The 17,332-nt window shown below is 40.1% G+C and overlaps 1 protein-coding gene and 1 long non-coding RNA gene across 6 annotated transcripts in view; both read right to left on the reverse strand.

Moving 5' to 3' along the window:
- Positions 1 to 17,332, reverse strand: part of ZDHHC20 (zinc finger DHHC-type palmitoyltransferase 20) — a 68,038-nt gene that overhangs the window by 46,194 nt on the left and 4,512 nt on the right. Inside the window, exon 1 of one of the 5 annotated variants that reach the window (XM_030307763.1) lies at positions 7,803 to 7,808. The exons of the other annotated variants lie outside the window; for them this stretch is intronic. The gene's annotated coding sequence lies outside the window, so the exon portion shown is untranslated. Of the gene's footprint in view, positions 1 to 7,802; positions 7,809 to 17,332 lie in introns of those variants that run through there. 5 annotated transcript variants of the gene reach the window in all.
- Positions 879 to 16,408, reverse strand: LOC115508772. The gene is made up of 3 exons (XR_003967111.1): positions 16,397 to 16,408; positions 2,497 to 2,501; positions 879 to 1,630 (listed from the first exon to the last, which is right to left on the reverse strand). It is a non-coding gene; the product is annotated as an uncharacterized LOC115508772 (long non-coding RNA).

Here is a 17,332-nt window from a genome sequence, read left to right on the forward strand (position 1 = left end):
CTTTCAAAAGTGGCTGTATTGTTTTACATTCCCCACCAAAAATGTATGTTACAAGTTGCTTCACACCCTCATCGACACTTGGAACTGTCAATCTTTAAACTCGCAGCTATTCTAAAAAATATATAGTGATACCTCATTGTGATTTTGTGTTTCCCTAAAGACTAATGATGCTGAATATCTTTTTACATGCTTATTGGCCAGTCCTACACTTCTTTGTGAAGTTGTGTGTTGAAATTGTTGGCCACATTTTAATCATTATTTCCTTTATTATTGAACTGTAGGCTCCTTATATATCCTAGATATAGTCCTTTAACCAATATATTGTGCAAATATTTCCATCCAGTCCATATTTTATCTTTTCACTTATTTAACAGTGAGTTTTATTTATTTTTTAAAGAAACACAGTAAAACAGTGAGTTTTAAAGAGCAGAAATATTTTATTTTGATGAAGCCTAATTTATCATTTTTTTTCTTATATGGTTCATGCTTTGGGCCCTACTTAGCAAATCTTTACCAACCAGAGGACACAAAGACTTGCTCATATATTTCTTTCTTGAGGTTATACAGGCTTTACATTTAGGTCTGTAATCTATTTTAAAAGCTGATTTTAAAAATTAGGGTATAAGAAAGATGGTATAAACAGGGCTGAAATAAATTTTATTGCATTTAGATGGCCAACAGTTCCAATCTTTTTAGCTGAAACTATCCTTTCCCTGTTGAATTGCCTTGAAACTTTTGACAAAAAACTAATTAAAAATTAAATTAATGGGGGTTATCTACGTGGCTCAGTTGGTCAAGCATCCGACTTTGGTTCACGTCATGATCTCATGGCTCAGATAGATTCTCTGCTGTTAGTGCAGAAACCGCTTCAGATCCTCTGTCTCCTCTCTCTGCCCCTCCCCCATGCTTTCTCTCTCTCAAAAATAAACATTTTTTAAAAAGCAAATAATATGTGTAAGGGTCTGTTTCTGAACTCTTATTCTGCCTATTGATGTATATGTGACCAATCTTCCCCCAATACCACACTCACTTGATTATATGTAGCTCTTAGTAAATCTTGAAATCAGACAGTGTGAGTCCTCCAACTTCTTCTTTTTGAAAGGTGTTTTGGCTATTTTAGGTCCTTTGCACTTCCATATAAATTCTAAACTTATCTTACTGATTTCTTTAAAAAAAAAAAATGCCTGCTGGGATTTTGGTTGGCTTTGTGTTGACTCCATAGATCAATTTGGAAAGAACGGACATCTTTGTAATAATCAGTCTTCCGTTCCGTGGACACAGCGCATCTCTTCATTTTAGATTTTATCTCATCGATACACAAAATCTTGTATGTATTTTGTTACATTTATCCCTAAAGTGTTTAATGTTTTTGATGTGATTATAAATAGTGCTTTTAAAAAATTTCAATTTCTAATTCTTATTAGTTAGAAATATAGCTGAGTTTTGTTTAGTGATCTTGCATCATATCCTATGAACTTGCTAAATTCACTTATTAGTTTTTAGTAGTATTTTTGTACATTCCTTGGGATTTTCTACATATATGATGTCTATTAACAGTTTTCCTCTCCCTACTATCTATGTATATGCATATACATGCTTTTTTTAAAATAAAACATCTCATGAGTTCATACTAATAATTCAAATTCAAATTCAAGTCTACAAAGTTTTTATCATTTATCTTGTAATTGTACTTTTTTTTTTTTTAAGAACTGAGAATCCTGGTTCTCAAAGACAGGATGAAGAATTAGGATATCGTATATTACTCATTTTATTTTTTAAATGCTTATTTTTGAGAGAGAGAGAGAGAGAGAGAGAGCAAGCAGAGGAGGGGCAGAGAGAGAGGAAGACAGAGGATCTGATGCTGGCTCTGTGCTGACAGCAGCGGGTCCAATGCAGGGCTCGAACTCTCCAACCACGATATCATGACCTGAGCTGAAATTGGATGCTCAACTGACTGAGCCACCCAGGCGTCCCTTATTACTCATGTTCTTTATCCCATATTGCCCACCCAACAACTTCGATAATGAGACCAATATGATTACTGAAAATATGATTACTCATTTAAATAATTTTTTCACACTGCTGTCCATTTTCTAATAGTTCTACTATATCTACATGTTGCAGCATATACCCAATTACAAACTATAGTCCCTTTTCCTTATTACCTTTACTTACAGGACTTAGGTCTCTAAGAACAGACGTATTTAATGTTCATATCAGAGTTTAAGTTGAGATCTCTGCAGTCACTCTGGTTGTCTAAAACTCATTCCCATTCTCTAGCAAACTGGTTTTGTCATAGATATTATTCAATTTGTTGAATGTTTTTGTGCTCTGGGGAGACTCAAAAATAATGCACCATCACCTTCCCAGAATCTCAGGACAGTGACTTTTTGAAAAGAACAGACCAGAGGTGCCTGGGATGGTTGAGCATCTGACTCCTGATTTCAGCTCAGGTCATGATCCCAGGGTCATAGGACTGAGCCCCAAGCTTAGCACAGAGCCTGCTTAAGATTCTTTCTCTCGGGGCGCCTGGGTGGCTCGGTCGGTTAAGTGCCCGACTTCAGCTCAGGTCACGATCTCGCGGTTCGTGAGTTCGAGCCCCGTGTCGGGCTCTGTGCTGACAGCTCAGAGCCTGGAGCCTGTTTCCGATTCTGTGTCTCCCTCTCTCTCTGCCCCTCCCCTGCTCATGCTCTGTCTCTCTCTGTCTCAAAAATAAATAAACGTTAAAAAAATTTTTTAAAAGAAAGATTCTTTCTCTCTTCCCCCACCCCTCTTCCCTGCTCTCCCATGGGCGCTCTCCCTCTTCCTCTCTGAAAATAAATAAGTAATGAAAAGAATAGGCCACACGCCTTATGAAATGTACTGGATTTGTCTGTTTCTTTTTGGTGTCCTCAACTTCATACTCTATCCCCTACCCCAAACTCCTCTTCCTATTATTCCACTCCAAGTGTAAAGGTTTCAATGTAATTTGGGGGTGGGAGGGAGAGAATGGACAAGAATATTCAGATCTGAAGTATTCTGGGATCAGGAGGTATATTATTGAAGTCTGTCACTCTGCCACACTTGGATCACTTGACAAGGTAGCAACCACCAAGTCTCTCCTTTGTGAAGGCACATTTTTCACTTAACAATCATGAAGTCTTTTGTGGGGTAAAAGTTAACAATATGTGAATATCTTCTTCACCCAACACGTTTCACCGAATGGTGTTAATATCCCCTGATGAATCAATTATTTTGTAGAATTTGAAAATTACCATTAAAAACCCTCTTTTATTTATTTCTACACTTTTAAGCAGGCATTCTTCTATAAAGCGCTTTCAACTAGTGATTAACTAGAGCTTCCGAAAAAGGCAGCACAAAAACTTAATTATTGCCCTTTACCCACTTTCAGAACAGAATGTTGATATAACACTCAACTCCACTGTTAGCAAATAAATTCCAATTTTCTCTTTTTGAATATCAATGAGGAAAGTTATGGATTTTTATTTAATATGCCATTATCGGCTACCCTCATTCTTTTTTAGGCTCAAACTGTCTCGTCTTTGGCCAATGCTCTTCCGAGGGACCCCTGCAACCTCCTGAATGGGCCCCATTAGTCTCTGAGCACGTCTTTGCTGTCTAGCACAAGATGTCCCAGGGCTCACTTTACATCTTCCCTCTTGCAGACCTGAAATGAGCCATTTCTCCAAGGGGCACTGGTTTTTTTTTTTTTTTTTTTTTTAAGTAGGCTCTAACCCTAATGTGGGTCTTGAACTCACGACCCCTACCCACACCCCCCCACCAAATCAAGAGTGGCATGCATTATGGACCCAGCCAGCCACGGTGCCTGCATTGGTTCCTTTTAGTAGTATTTGGAAACCAAGTGTTGAATACTAGGGGTGCTCGTAGCTACTGGAGTTTCATTGCTTTTAGGCCCTTTGGGATGACCGAAATAGTGTTACAAATCCGTATTTATACTCACATTGATATTTCCAATTCAAATAGAACATTATGAAGTTTTTCCTTAATTTTCTTGGCGTTATATTTGTATCTCTTTGCATTTATGTACAGTGAAAATCTTAGTTCCTAATTAATTTACTTACTCAGCTCATCCTAAAATATAAACAAAATAGTTTAAAAACTGCATACTAGTTTACGGTTTCTTTGTAGTTTTAAAATTCTGCTTCGTTTTGGCTTTAAACTATATCCCACGAAGGAGTACAATATCCAAAAGCCACTTGAAACGATTCTTTCCTGTGTATAGTATCAATTTTACGTAAAATTAAGTTATTTGTGTCATGGTCCCAAACTTTACAGTTTGCTTTTGCCTCCTCTTTGTTTAATTTTATTTTTTGAATATGCAAAAAATATAAATGGCTTAAAAGTCAAAACTACACAAAAAGGTACTCAGAAAGACCTAGCTTTCCCTCCTTACCCTCTCACTCCAGGTAGTCATTTTTATTAGCCTCCTTTATCATATTTCTTTTAGCAAAGTAAACAAATAAAAATGTATTTCTAATTTCTTCCTTTACATATTTATTCTGCATCTTGCTTTTCTCATTTAACACACCCTGGAATCACTGCACATTAGTACACGGAGACAATCATTGTTTGTGTTTTAAAGCAGTGCACAGTATTCCATTGTGTGGGTGTCCCAGTTCTACAATCAGGGCTCTACTGATAGACACTTGGGCGGTCTCCAACCTCTACTGTTACAAACAACGTGGCAATGGATAACCTTATGCACGTGTTGTTTATTTGTGGAAGTTTATTCTCAGTGTCGATTACTGATAATGAAATTGCTGGACCAAAAGTAAATCTGCCTGCTTTCCCCAAATCCCTGTTAGAAGGGTTGTTCCATTTTGTACCCCTCCCAGCAATGCTGGAGACTGCCCGTTTTTCCACCATCGACCCAATACAGTGTTTCTAAACGTTTTGTATCACAGGGTGATTTTACTTTGCGTTTTCTTCTACATGAGAATGAGCATCTTTTCATACGTTTATGAGCCAGTCCCTTCCTTCCATCCTTTCCCCCCGCAACTGTTTCTGTCACTTATGCACTTTTTTTTTTTTTTCTATTGGGCTTTCCTCACTCCCCGCTTATAAGGCCATCCACCCGTGTTTCCTTCCAGTACTTGAATGTTTTCATTTTTTACATTCAAATGTGGCCCATTTTGAAAGGGGAAAAGTATCAGATAAGCCTGAAAAATCTTGTGTCGCCAGAAAGTCAGGAAAGGATAAATGATGGCGACATGTGGAAAGAACATGGAAAAGTTGAAGGGGCTCCTCCCGGCCGAATCCGGGACAAGACGAGGAACAGCTTACAGAGTCTCGAGGTATTTGCCCACAAAGACACCCATCTGGAGTCAGATGCCGAGACACCGTGCGGGCTACAAGCCGTGTACTAAGGAGAAATCCGACCGTGGCACAGGCTTATCAAAACCTTGGCCGACTACAGGGAGCTCTAGAGCAGGCGGCCCCTTCTCACCCAGACACGGGACGGATGCAGGCTGGCACAGGAAGGTGTGACCGTGTGTGCAGTCAGTCACACTGACAGAGCTGACAGCCAGAAGCTGACACAACCGAGCGGCACGCGCTTCCTCGAAGGATCTGTGGGGTACGTCTGAGTCTACTTATTAATTACAAAGACACGCTGTACCTTTACGGGATGGAGAAACTTGGCCTGAAGCGCCGGAAGTGGTAACTGAAGTTAACATCCGAGACGTGGTGCAATCAACGGCACAGCGTCACTCTGGGGTACTCCTGCTAAAAATATGCGCTTTGAATCTAATCGTGAGGAAACACCACCTAATTTAAGGGGCCTTCCGCAGAGGAAGCCTGTCCTCGTCAAAACTGTTGTGGTCATGAGAGAGAAAGCAATACTGAGCAACTCTTCCAGATGAAAAGACACTAAGAGACAGGGGACTGCCTGCAGTGCGATCCTAGGCCGGACTGTGGAGCAGAAGGGATTAGTGGGCACCTGGTGAAATCTGAAGAAGGCTTACAGACTGGGGTAGTATTTTATCAACGCTAATTTCCTGATTTTGTGAACTGTATGCTGACACTACGTAAGAAAATGCTCTTTGCTGCGGATGGAAGTTTGTGTCCCGCGCCCCCCCCCCCCCCGCCCAATTCATATATTTTTTGAAGATGGGGCCTTTGGGAGGTGATTAGGTCATAAAGGTGAAGCCTTCGAGAATGGGATTAGTGCCCGCATAGAGATCTCAGAGAAATCCTTTGTCCCTTCTGCCACGTGACGATATAGTGAAAAGACGGTCATCTATGAACCAGTAAGCGGGCCCTCACCAGACAACAAATCTGTGGTGCCTGATGTTGGACTTCCCAGCCTTCTGAGAAATAAATTTCTGTTGTTTATAAGCCACCTGGCCTGCGGTGCTGTTACAGAAGTCTGAACAAACTCGTTCTCAGAAAATATCACTGAAGTATCGGTGAAGGGACGTTATATCTGCAACTTACTCTCAAACTGTTTCAGAGACAATGACAAAGAACGTGCAGCAAATAATAACATTCAGGGAATCAGGGTGAAGGACATATGAAAATCCTTCGGACTATTTTTCACAAGCCTGAAATTACTTTAAAATTAAAAGTTTCGGGACGCCCGGGTGGCTGGCTCAGGCGGTTAGGCATCCAACTCTTGATCTTGGCTCAGGTCATGATCTCACGGTTTGTGAGATCAAGCCCTCCATCGGGCTCTGTGCTGGCAGTGTGGAGCCTGCTTGGGATTTTCTCTCTCGCTCTCCCTCACTCTCTCTCTCTCTGCCCCTCCTCAGCTCTTGCTGTCTCTCAAAATAAATAAATAAACATTAAAAAAATTAATAAAATTAAAATGTTGAAATAGAAGAAAAGAAAAAATAAGATTTTATCAATTTGTAGTTTATTCTTGGAGTATCATGTGAGGTATGGACTGGCTTTTATCTCTCACCAAATATCTACCCAGTTGTCCCATCTGTTCCTCTGTGACTTGAGATGCTACTTTTATCATGTCCTACATTTCTATAATTACTATTTGTGGACATTCTAGTCTGCTCCATTGGCCAATACTTCTATCCACGCACCATACCATACAATTGTTTAAGGCTTTATTTTCTAGAGCAGCTTTAGGTTCAGAGCAAAACTGAAGGGACAGTAGACTGAGTTCTCAAATACCCCCCTTACCCCAACAGGTTTTTTTAATTTAACAGAGACAGCGCGCGCACGGTGCATGAGCAAGGGAAGGGCAGAGAGAGAGAAAGAGAGAGAATCCCAAGCAAGCTCCATGTTGTCAGCCCAGAGCCCGATGTGGGGCTTGATCCCATTAACCATGAGATCATGACCTGACCCGAAATCAAGAGTCAGACACTCAACTGACTGAGCCACCCAGGCTCCCCTCAACAGATTTAATTATAGAGGTTTTGTAGTTTAAAATCTGGTGGGGTTTGCCCTCTTTGTGACTCTTTTTCAGAGGTTTCCTGGTTCTTTCTTGTTTGTTTTTCCCAATGACTTTTAGGATCGACTTATCTAGTGCCAGAAAAGACAACTTTGTTGAGAATGGAATTCATTTACATATTGACTTGAGGAGATCAGAAATCTCTGTAATGTTGAGTTATTCTATTCATGAACATGAAATATGAAATGTCTTTCCACTTATTTAAGTCTACTTTTGTGTTTTTCAAGAATGTTTACCCCTTACAGATTTGGCATATTTCTTAAGTTTATTCTTTTTTTTTTTTTTTTTTTTTAATTTTTTTTTTTCAACGTTTATTTATTTTTGGGACAGAGAGAGACAGAGCATGAACGGGCGAGGGGCAGAGAGAGAGGGAGACACAGAATCGGAAACAGGCTCCAGGCTCCGAGCCGTCAGCCCAGAGCCCGACGCGGGGCTCGAACTCACGGACCGCGAGATCGTGACCTGGCTGAAGTCGGACGCTTAACCGACTGCGCCACCCAGGCGCCCCTCTTAAGTTTATTCTTAAGTATTTTATCTTTTTGATGTTAGTGGAAAAGGAGACTTTTCTTCCACTATGTTTTCAAACAAATTATTATGTATATACAGAAAGTATTGGGTTTTTGTTTGCTAATTTTACTCAATTCTTTTGGTTTCAGTGTTCTGCTGTTATTGATCCTGTTGGCTTTTCAACATATACTATCACATCATCTACACAGAGAAGTAGCTTTTTCTATTCCTTTCCAATGTCTTATGCTTCTAATTATTTTCTCTTGATTGAATATAGCAGTTGATTTTGTCAATACAGTACAATGGTACACAGCAATGGCCATGGTAACAAAGCATCTTACTTGTTCCTGGTTTTAGCAGAACGTGATCAAGTATTTTGTATGTGTGTAATTTTGTCCAAAAGTCATTTATTACTATTTTATCAAGTCTTTTTTTAAAATGAGAAATAGGGGCATCTCAATGGCTCAGTCAGTTAAGCATCCGACTCTTGATTTCACCTCAGGTCATGTTCTTACAGTTGTGAGTTCAAGACCCACATTGGGCTCTGTGCTGACAGTGCAGAGCCTGCTTCGGATTCTCTCTCTCCCTCTCTCTCTGCCCCTCCTCTGTTAGCACTCATTCTCTCTCTCACTCTCTCAAAATAAATAAATAAACCTTAAAAAATACATAAAATTAGAAATAGATGTTGGCATTTTTCAAGTAACTCTTCATCATCTACAGCAATAATGACTTTTCTTCCTAAATGATGAATTTAATAACAAAAGGTAAGTAGAAGAAATTAGCTACTACCTCCCGGATGTACTGTAATACCACTTTTTCCAGAGGCACAGTCCTTTCAGTAGTGATGTGCTCCCCACCCTCCACCCCCATCACCACTATTGGTAGCTTTGTTCCCAAAGATCAACAAGTCTAAAAGAATTTAGGTACGTATTTCATGAAAAAAGAATTCTATGGCAAAAGTTTAGAAAAATACTGGGTGAAACAGTTACTGACTTGGTTATGGCAGGGCTTCTTAAAACTTGTAATATGCATAAAATATCTAGGAATAAACTTAACAAAAGAGGTGAAAGACCTGTACTCTGAAAACTATAAAAACACTGATGAAAGAAATTGAAGATGACACAAAAAAATAGACATTCCATACTCGTAGACTGGAAGAACACATATTGTTAAAAAATATCTATTATTACCCAAAGCAATCTACACATTTAATGCAATCCTTATCGAAATACCAACAGCATTTTTCAAAGAACTAGGACAAACAATCCTATAATTTGTATGGGACCACAAAAGACCCCAAATAGGCAAAAAAACATCTTGAAAAAATAAGAAATAAAACTGGAGTTATCACAATTCCAGACTTCAAGTTATATTACGAAGCTGTAGTGATCAAAACAGCATAGTGCTGGCAGAAAAACAGACACATAGATCAATGGAAAAGAATACAGAGCCCAGAAGGAAATTCCTAATTATATGGTCAAATAATCTTTAACAAAGCAAGAAAGAATATCCAATCAGAAAAAGACAATCTCTTCATAAATGGCACTGAGAAAACTGGACAGCCACATGCAAAAGAATGAAACTGGACGACTTTCTTACACACAAAAAATAAATTCAAAATGGATCAAAGACCTACATATGAGACCTGAAACCATAAAAGAGCAAAGACAGTAACCTTTGACATCGGCCATAGCAACTTCTTAGATGTGTCTCCTGAGGCAAGGGAAACAAAAGCAAAAATAAACTATTGGGATTACATCAAAATATAAAGCTTCTGCACAGCAAAGGTAACAATCAACAACCTAAAAAACCTACCAAATGGGAGATGTTTGCCAATGACCTATACAATAAAGGGTTAATATCCAAACTATATGAAGAACTTCTACAACTCAACACCAAAAAAACAAATAATGCAATTAAAAATGGGAGAAGACATGAATAGACATTTGTCCAAGAAGACACACACTTGTCTAACAGACACAGGAAGATGTACTCAACATCACTAATGATCAAGGAAATGCAAATCAAAACCACAACGAGAGACTATCTCACTCCTGTCAGAATGGCTGAAACCAAAAACTTAAGAAACAAGCGTTGGTGAGGAAGTAGAGCAAAAGGAACCCTTGTGCACTGATGGTAGAAATGCAAACTGGTACAGCCGTTGTGGAAGACGGAGGTTCTTGAAAACATTAAAAATGGAGCGACTCTATGATCCAGGAACTGCACTACTGGGTATTTACTCAAAGAATATGAAAACGCTAACTTGAAGGGATATATGCACCCCTGTGTTTACTGCAGCATTATTCGCAATAACCAACTATGGAAGCAACCCAAGTGTTGGCAGATAAATGCATAAAGAAGCTGTGCTATATATTTACAATGGAATATTACTGAGCCATGAAGAAGAACGAAACCTTGCCATTTGCGACAACGCAGACGGATCCAGAGGGTACCATGCTATGTGAAATAAGCCGGTCGGAGAAAGACAAATAGCGCATGGTTTCACTCATCTGTGGAATTTAAAAGACAAAACAAACGAACAAAGGCAAGCCAAAAATAACTGACTCTTAGCTACAGAGAACAAACTGATGGTTACCAGAGGGGAGGCGAGTGGTGGATGAAACAGGGGAAGGGGATTAAGAGGACGCTCATGCTGATGAGAGATGCAAAGTCCATGGGACTGCCGAATCACCACCCTGTACACCTGAAACGAATACAACACTGCCAATTACACCGGCATTTAAAACGGCAACTTGTAATATGCAAATGAGCACTGTGATATTAAAGAACTACCGTATGAAGTACAAGTGCACATTTATACATCTTTGTATTCCCGGTGCCAAATATGGCACCGAGAACACTATACGCACTTAATGTTTGTTAAATGACGAAATCAGCACGGAGATATTCTTAAGGTCGGGGGCATATCTGTATTCAAGATTAATTGTGAGCTATCTCCTATGTGAATACATTCAATCCTCTCTCTTCTACTAGCATGGGAATTGGTGCTATATAATCAATTCACTCAGTCAACAAATATCTGAGTACATATTAAGCAGGACCTGTTTTTAGGTTCTGGAAATAAAGCAGTGAACATATTACTCAGGAGAGAAACATAAATAACTACATTAAGCAGCAGTAAGTGCCACGAAGAAAAACAACGCAGGGTAAGAAAGTGAAAGAGGAAGTACTTATGTTCCATGGCGTAGTCAGCAAAGCCTCTCTGACAGTTGAGTATTCTGAAAGAAACCTAGATGGAGACAAGCAGCCCTTCGGAATCTGGGAGGAAAGCATCCCAAGCAGAAAGAGAAGGAAGTACAAAGGTCCTCAGGTGGGACGTGCGTGGTCCGACAGGTAAAGAGCAAGGAGGCCTGTTTGGCTGAAGCAAAGTGGGCAAAGGAAGAGAGGAGTCAAAATCAGTGGCAGACCAGAACACTTAGGGCCTGACGGACTACAGAAAGAACGTTGGATTTCGTTAGGAGCAAAGAGGAAAGCCACTGGAGGGTGCTGGACACAGAAGTAATCATCTTGCCTCGGATTTTTAATGATTCCTGCTGACATTTGAGGGGGGGACTGTTAGGAAGCTACTGCGTATGTGTACCTGGTATTTCTCATAGCCATGACCCCTCACTTCTCCTTTTTTAATACTTGTAAAAAGTATACCACTTATCCACAGAAAAATAAGAATCATACAGTACCAGGAACAAGAAAAAATCAGTGTAAATTCACACCAGTGATATATGCGATCCACGTGTGCAAAAATAACATTTCGGTGTTATTAATTCCTTCAGGTGCTGATGATATCCTTTTCATGCAATTAGTTTAAAAAGCTTCCCTGAAGACTTCACATTTAATAAGTTCATACTTAGTTTTATATGCTGTCCAATTAGTACGCTAATAAAAATGTCTCCTCCTATGATTCCAACTGGGTGGGCCTACGTTCACATTAGTAAGCATAACGAAGCATTGGAAGAAGTGAGAGGACACAGAGAACAGAAATGTTTTAAAAATAATTTTAAACGATCTTTTATCATCAAGGCGTGTGGATCTCAACTTTAGAGAGACCTGTTTTCCATCAAAGCATCATCACCATTACTTGGGACCTACTACTTGAGTTCAGTGGAGAGGCCCATCCCCTAAAGACGACGTGCTGCGTATCTCAGCAACACCTAAATCTGTGTAGCTCATACACCTGCAAGAACAGTGCCAGGTATCAATCTTCTTAAAGTCCCATGTGACGTGGAGGACCCCCTCGCTCAGCATACTCCCCCCCCCTCATGCCAGATAGGCACACGCTTTTGCAATATGATCTTCAGATACAGTCAATTAAGAATTAAAAAAGACTGTAAGAAAGTGCTCTTTCATTCACTGAAGCCAGAGGGAGGAAGGGATAAAAACTCTAAGAATTAAAAATAGAGAAACACAGGGCGCCTGGGTGGCCACCTGGTCAAGCGTCAGACTCTTGGTTTTGGCTCAGGTCATGATCTCCCGGTTTGTGTGACTGAGCCCTAGGTCAGGCTCTGCGCTGGCCGCACGGAGACTACCTGAGATCTTCCCTCTCCCTCTTTCTGCCCCCCACCCCTGCTGGTGCTCTCTCTCCCTCTCTCTCAAAATAAATAAATAAACATTGTAAAAAACTAAAAATAAAGAAACAAAGAAAACTGCCCAAAAAAGGAAGACAAGAAAAAATATGCTAGTGGCTACTTAAATCTCTGCCCCGCCTCCAGTAATATTTGAAAGCCTGCTCTGCTAAAAACTTTACATTATTTTGCAAGACCGGTATTATTCCATTTTATAGCATGGCAACAAGCACAGGCAGGTTAAATAATTTATGAAGATCATCCAACAAGTATTAGTATGGCCAGGAGGCCAGTGTGTAGAGCTGTCGAAACAAAGGAGGAATGGAGAGGAAATTATGTCGGAGAAGTCGTGAGGGGAGGAGGCCATGGTAGGGACCTCAGGTAGTCCACTGAACAAGACAGGAAGCCAGCCGAGGTTTTCAGAAGAGGAGCAACGAATGTGGTATTGATTTTCAAGGAGTTATTCTGGCTGCTGTGTGGAGAATGGACGGGGTACGGGGTGAGGAGAGAGCGCCAAAAATGTAGAGTACTACACTGATGTAACAAACCACCGATAACTCAATGGCTTTAAAAAACCACCATGTATTATTTCCAGGAACCGTGGGGGTTAGCAGTTCAGGCCATGATCAGCTGGACGGTTCTCCTGCTCACTACAGTCAACTGGCAGCTCAGCTGGGGCAGGAGAGTCTAAGATGGTCTCATTCACACACCAAGGCCTTTGGCACTTAGCTCATCTTGGCCGGGCCTCTCTCTCCATAGAGTCTGACCTCCCTTAAGGCAACCGGTTTCAAAGAGCTGAGACAGGAGAGGCATGCTGTCTTGATGCCTCGGGTCCAAATCTCACACATCACTTCTATCACATTCTATTGATCAAAGCCAGTACAAGGCCAAACCCAGACTCACGGGGCAGGCAAAGACTCCCTATCCTGACGAAAGGAGGTGCAAATTGCTGGAATCCTGTTTTTCAATCTGCTTCACAAGACAGAGATTTTATGGTGGCTTGAATGAATATAGTGGCAGGAGTGATGGTCGGCAGGCAGATTTAATGCCAGGATTTGCTGATTAATTGGCTATGGGATGATTTGTCAACCAAGAAACGAGAAGGATGAAACTCATTTACTGAGCTAGGACAGGAAGAGCTGGTTCAGGGGAGAGAGAGAGAGACAAGGACAAAGAGAGACAAAGAAAGATACACGCTCTATCTTCTGTGTCACAAACTAGAAGAGGCCAGGGGAGAAGGAAAGTTTTATTTGTATCACTAGGGCATCACCCTCTTCCAAACAGTCTGCCTTGGTTTCTAACTTGTCCAGTACGTTCTCCTTCGTATCTCCTGTCTTATAAGAAACCAGTGAAGAGGCAAAGGATCAGTTTATATAAAAGAATATATAAAAGCTCTTTCTGAGGGCGCCTGGGTGGCTCAGTTGGTTGAGCATCTGACTTTGGCTCAGGTCATGATCTCCCAGTTTGTGAGTTCAAGCCCCGCATTGGGCTCTGTGCTGACAGCTCAGAGCCTAGAGCCTGCTTCATACTCTGTGTCTCCCTCTCTCTTGGCCCCTCCACTGCTCGTGCTCTGTCTCTTTCTCAAAAGTAAATAAACACTTAAAAAAAAAAAAACAAAAACCTCTTTTTGTTCATTTGGGTTGGGCTGTTTTTGTTTTTTGGCTTTTTTTTTTTTTTTTTTTTTTGAATACTTGTTTATAGAGCTCTCTCTGACCAGTTTGCTTTCTGGTCTCAACAGAGAATAACATAAGAACAGATTAATTCACTAGCAGTGAAAAGAAAAAAAAATCTGTTCTTTAGAAAAAGAAAAAAAAGGAAAGAAGGCTGGGATAATTACAGAATGTAAATAAGGCTTGCAGGGCACTATAGCTTTCAAAAGGCAAGTTATATAGAAAATTACTACACTCCAGGATCTGAGAACAGATAGAAAAAGGAAATAACAAAATAAGAAGGTTTTTAAAAATATTCTAAATCACGTCTTAAATTTTCCTATAATTATGTCAACCACTGGCGATGAGACATAGGGAGCCAGAATTTTTTCCTAAATAACATGAGCATAATTTCAAAGAATCATTGTTTCATTATCCAAAACAAAGACTACAGATACAGAACCAATAAGCATTCTCATCTAGGCTTCAACCCTGAAGACTACTGAAATATATGTTAGGTAATTACAATTTAATTAGTATTGTTACTGTGGATGTTTGTTCTAACATATTCAAACACAATTCAAGTGAGTTTGAAGACCCTCACTGTATGATTCTATTCAACTGAACACACGTTAACTGAATGTCAAATGGAAATTAGACTCTCTAAGGGGCACCTGGGTGGCTTAGTTGGTTGAGCATCTGACTTCAGCTCAGGTCTTGGTCTCACGGCTCATGAGTTCAAGCCCCGCCTCGGGCTCTCTGCTGTCAGTGCAGAGCCTGCTTCAGATCCTCTGTACCCATCCCTCCCCTACTTGCGCGCACGCTTTCTCTCTCTGTCAAAAATACATAAAAACATTTTTAAAAATGTATGCTGTAAACCCTAACGCAAATCACTAAAATAACAGTTACAGCTGATAAGCCAACAAAGGAGAGAAAATAGAATCATTTAAAAAAACCGAAACTCAAAAATCATTTAAAAATTAACTCAAGGGGCGCCTGGGTGGCTCAGTCAGTTGAGTGTGGACTTTGGCTCAGGTCATGACCTCAGGGTTCCTGAGTTTGAGCCCCACGTTGGGCTCCCTGCTGTTAGCGTGGAGCCAGTTCCCAACCCTCTGTCCCCCTCTCTCTGCCCCTCCCCTACTTGCACACTCTCAAAAAATAAACAGTAAAAAAAATTTTTGAATAATCTCAAAAGAAGGCAGAAGGAGAAGGAAAAGGGAACAAAGGATAGGACAGATTTAAAAAATGGCAAATGATAAGACTTAAACCTAACTATATCATAATCACACTACATGTTACTGGTTAAAACACCTCAATTAAAATAGATTGTACAGCAGGGTGACTATGGTTGATAATATTATTGTATATTTGAAAGTTGCAGAGAGTTTATGTTTAAAGTTCTCAACACAAGCAAAAAAATTACTTAACTATATGTGGGTGATGGACGTTAACCAGACTTACTGCAGTGATCATTTAATTATGTCAAATATATTTATATTTTAAATTATTATGTTGTACCCTCGAAGCTAATATAATGTTATATGTCAATTTTAGCTCTATAAAGCGCCCCCCAAAAAGGGGGAAAAAGGCCAGACATTTCAGACTGGATTGAATTAAAACAAACAAACAAACAAACAAACAAACAAAAAACCCAACTACATGCTGCTTATAGGAAATGCATTTCAATTCTTTTTTTAAAATAGGCATCACACCCAACATGAAGCCCAATGTGGGGCTTCAACTCACATCCCTGAGATCAAGAGTTGGGACGCTGAACCGACTGAGCCACCCAGGCATTTTAGATGCATTTTAAATATAAAGACACAAACAAGTTAAAAGGGCGGGGAAGGATCTGCCACGCTAACTATAATCACAAGGAAGGTTAGTGGTACTGTTAATATCTGCCAGACTAGATTTGAAAGCAAACAATACCAGGGAAAAGAAAGTCATTCCATAATGACAAAGGGTCGATTCACCCAGAGAACACAATAATCCCAAACATTATATGTACCTAATTACAGAGCTGAAAAATGCATGAAGCGAAAACTGCCAGAACTACAAGGAGAGACAAATGCGTAATTACAGTCACACCTGCCTCAATAATGAATTGCCAGAACAAAGAGCGAATCAGCAAGAACATAGGAGACCTGAAAAACGCTGTCAACCACTTGCCTGGACATCCACAGCACATTATGGCACAATAGAAAACTCTACCTAATGGCAAACAGCAAAACACACGACTGAACACTGAATACGTTTTCCTCAAACGCAGATGAAATGCTTCTACCACAGACCACATTTTGGGCCAAAAGACAAGCCCAGGTACATAAAGACTCGTGTCATGCAAGGTATGTCTTCCAACCACATGGAACTGATTCAAAATCAGTACCAAAAGGCATCTGGAAAAATCTTCAAATAACTGCAAACTAGCATAGTTCTAGCCTGACCCCATGGGTCAAAGATGAAATCAAAAGTGAAATTAGAAAATTGTTTTAACTGAATGAAAATGAAAGTATAACATATCAACATTGATGGGATGTGAATTAAGCAGTATCTGGAGTAAATTTCCAAGACTAAACACGTAAGAAAGGACTCAAATCAGTGACTCCGGTTTCCATATTAAGAAACTAGAAAAAGAGGGGGCGTACCTGATTGACTCAGTCGGTTGAGTGTCCAACTTGAGTTTGGTTCAGGTCATGATCCCAGGGTCACGGGATGGAGCCCCACCTTGGACTCCATGCTGGGCACGGAGCCTGCTTAAGATTCTCTCTCCCCCGTCCCCTCGGCCCTTCCCCTGCTCGCACTCTCTAAAAAGAAAAAAAAAAAAAAAAAAAAAAAAAACTAGAAAAAAGAGCAAAGGAACCCAAAGTAAAAGAAAGAAAAGAAATAATAAATATCAGGCAAGAAATCCATGAAATAGAAAATAAAATCAAGAAAAATCAAAAGCTGGTTCTTTTGAAATCAATAAAAAACACTGGAATCAACTGTGGCAAGAGCTATGCTCAATGTTGATATTTCAACTATTTATCTTGCCTCATTCTAAATTTGAAGGAATTACGAAGGAGACACAGGAACGTCAGATACATAGACTCAGAGGTTACGTTTCTACTCTACACACTTCTCTCCGAGAAAAGAGGCATATCCATCCTCGGGCAAACCACACAGCTGTT

Source organism: Lynx canadensis, chromosome A1, assembly GCF_007474595.2.
Source record: "Lynx canadensis isolate LIC74 chromosome A1, mLynCan4.pri.v2, whole genome shotgun sequence".
Taxonomy (NCBI): Eukaryota; Metazoa; Chordata; class Mammalia; order Carnivora; family Felidae; genus Lynx; species Lynx canadensis.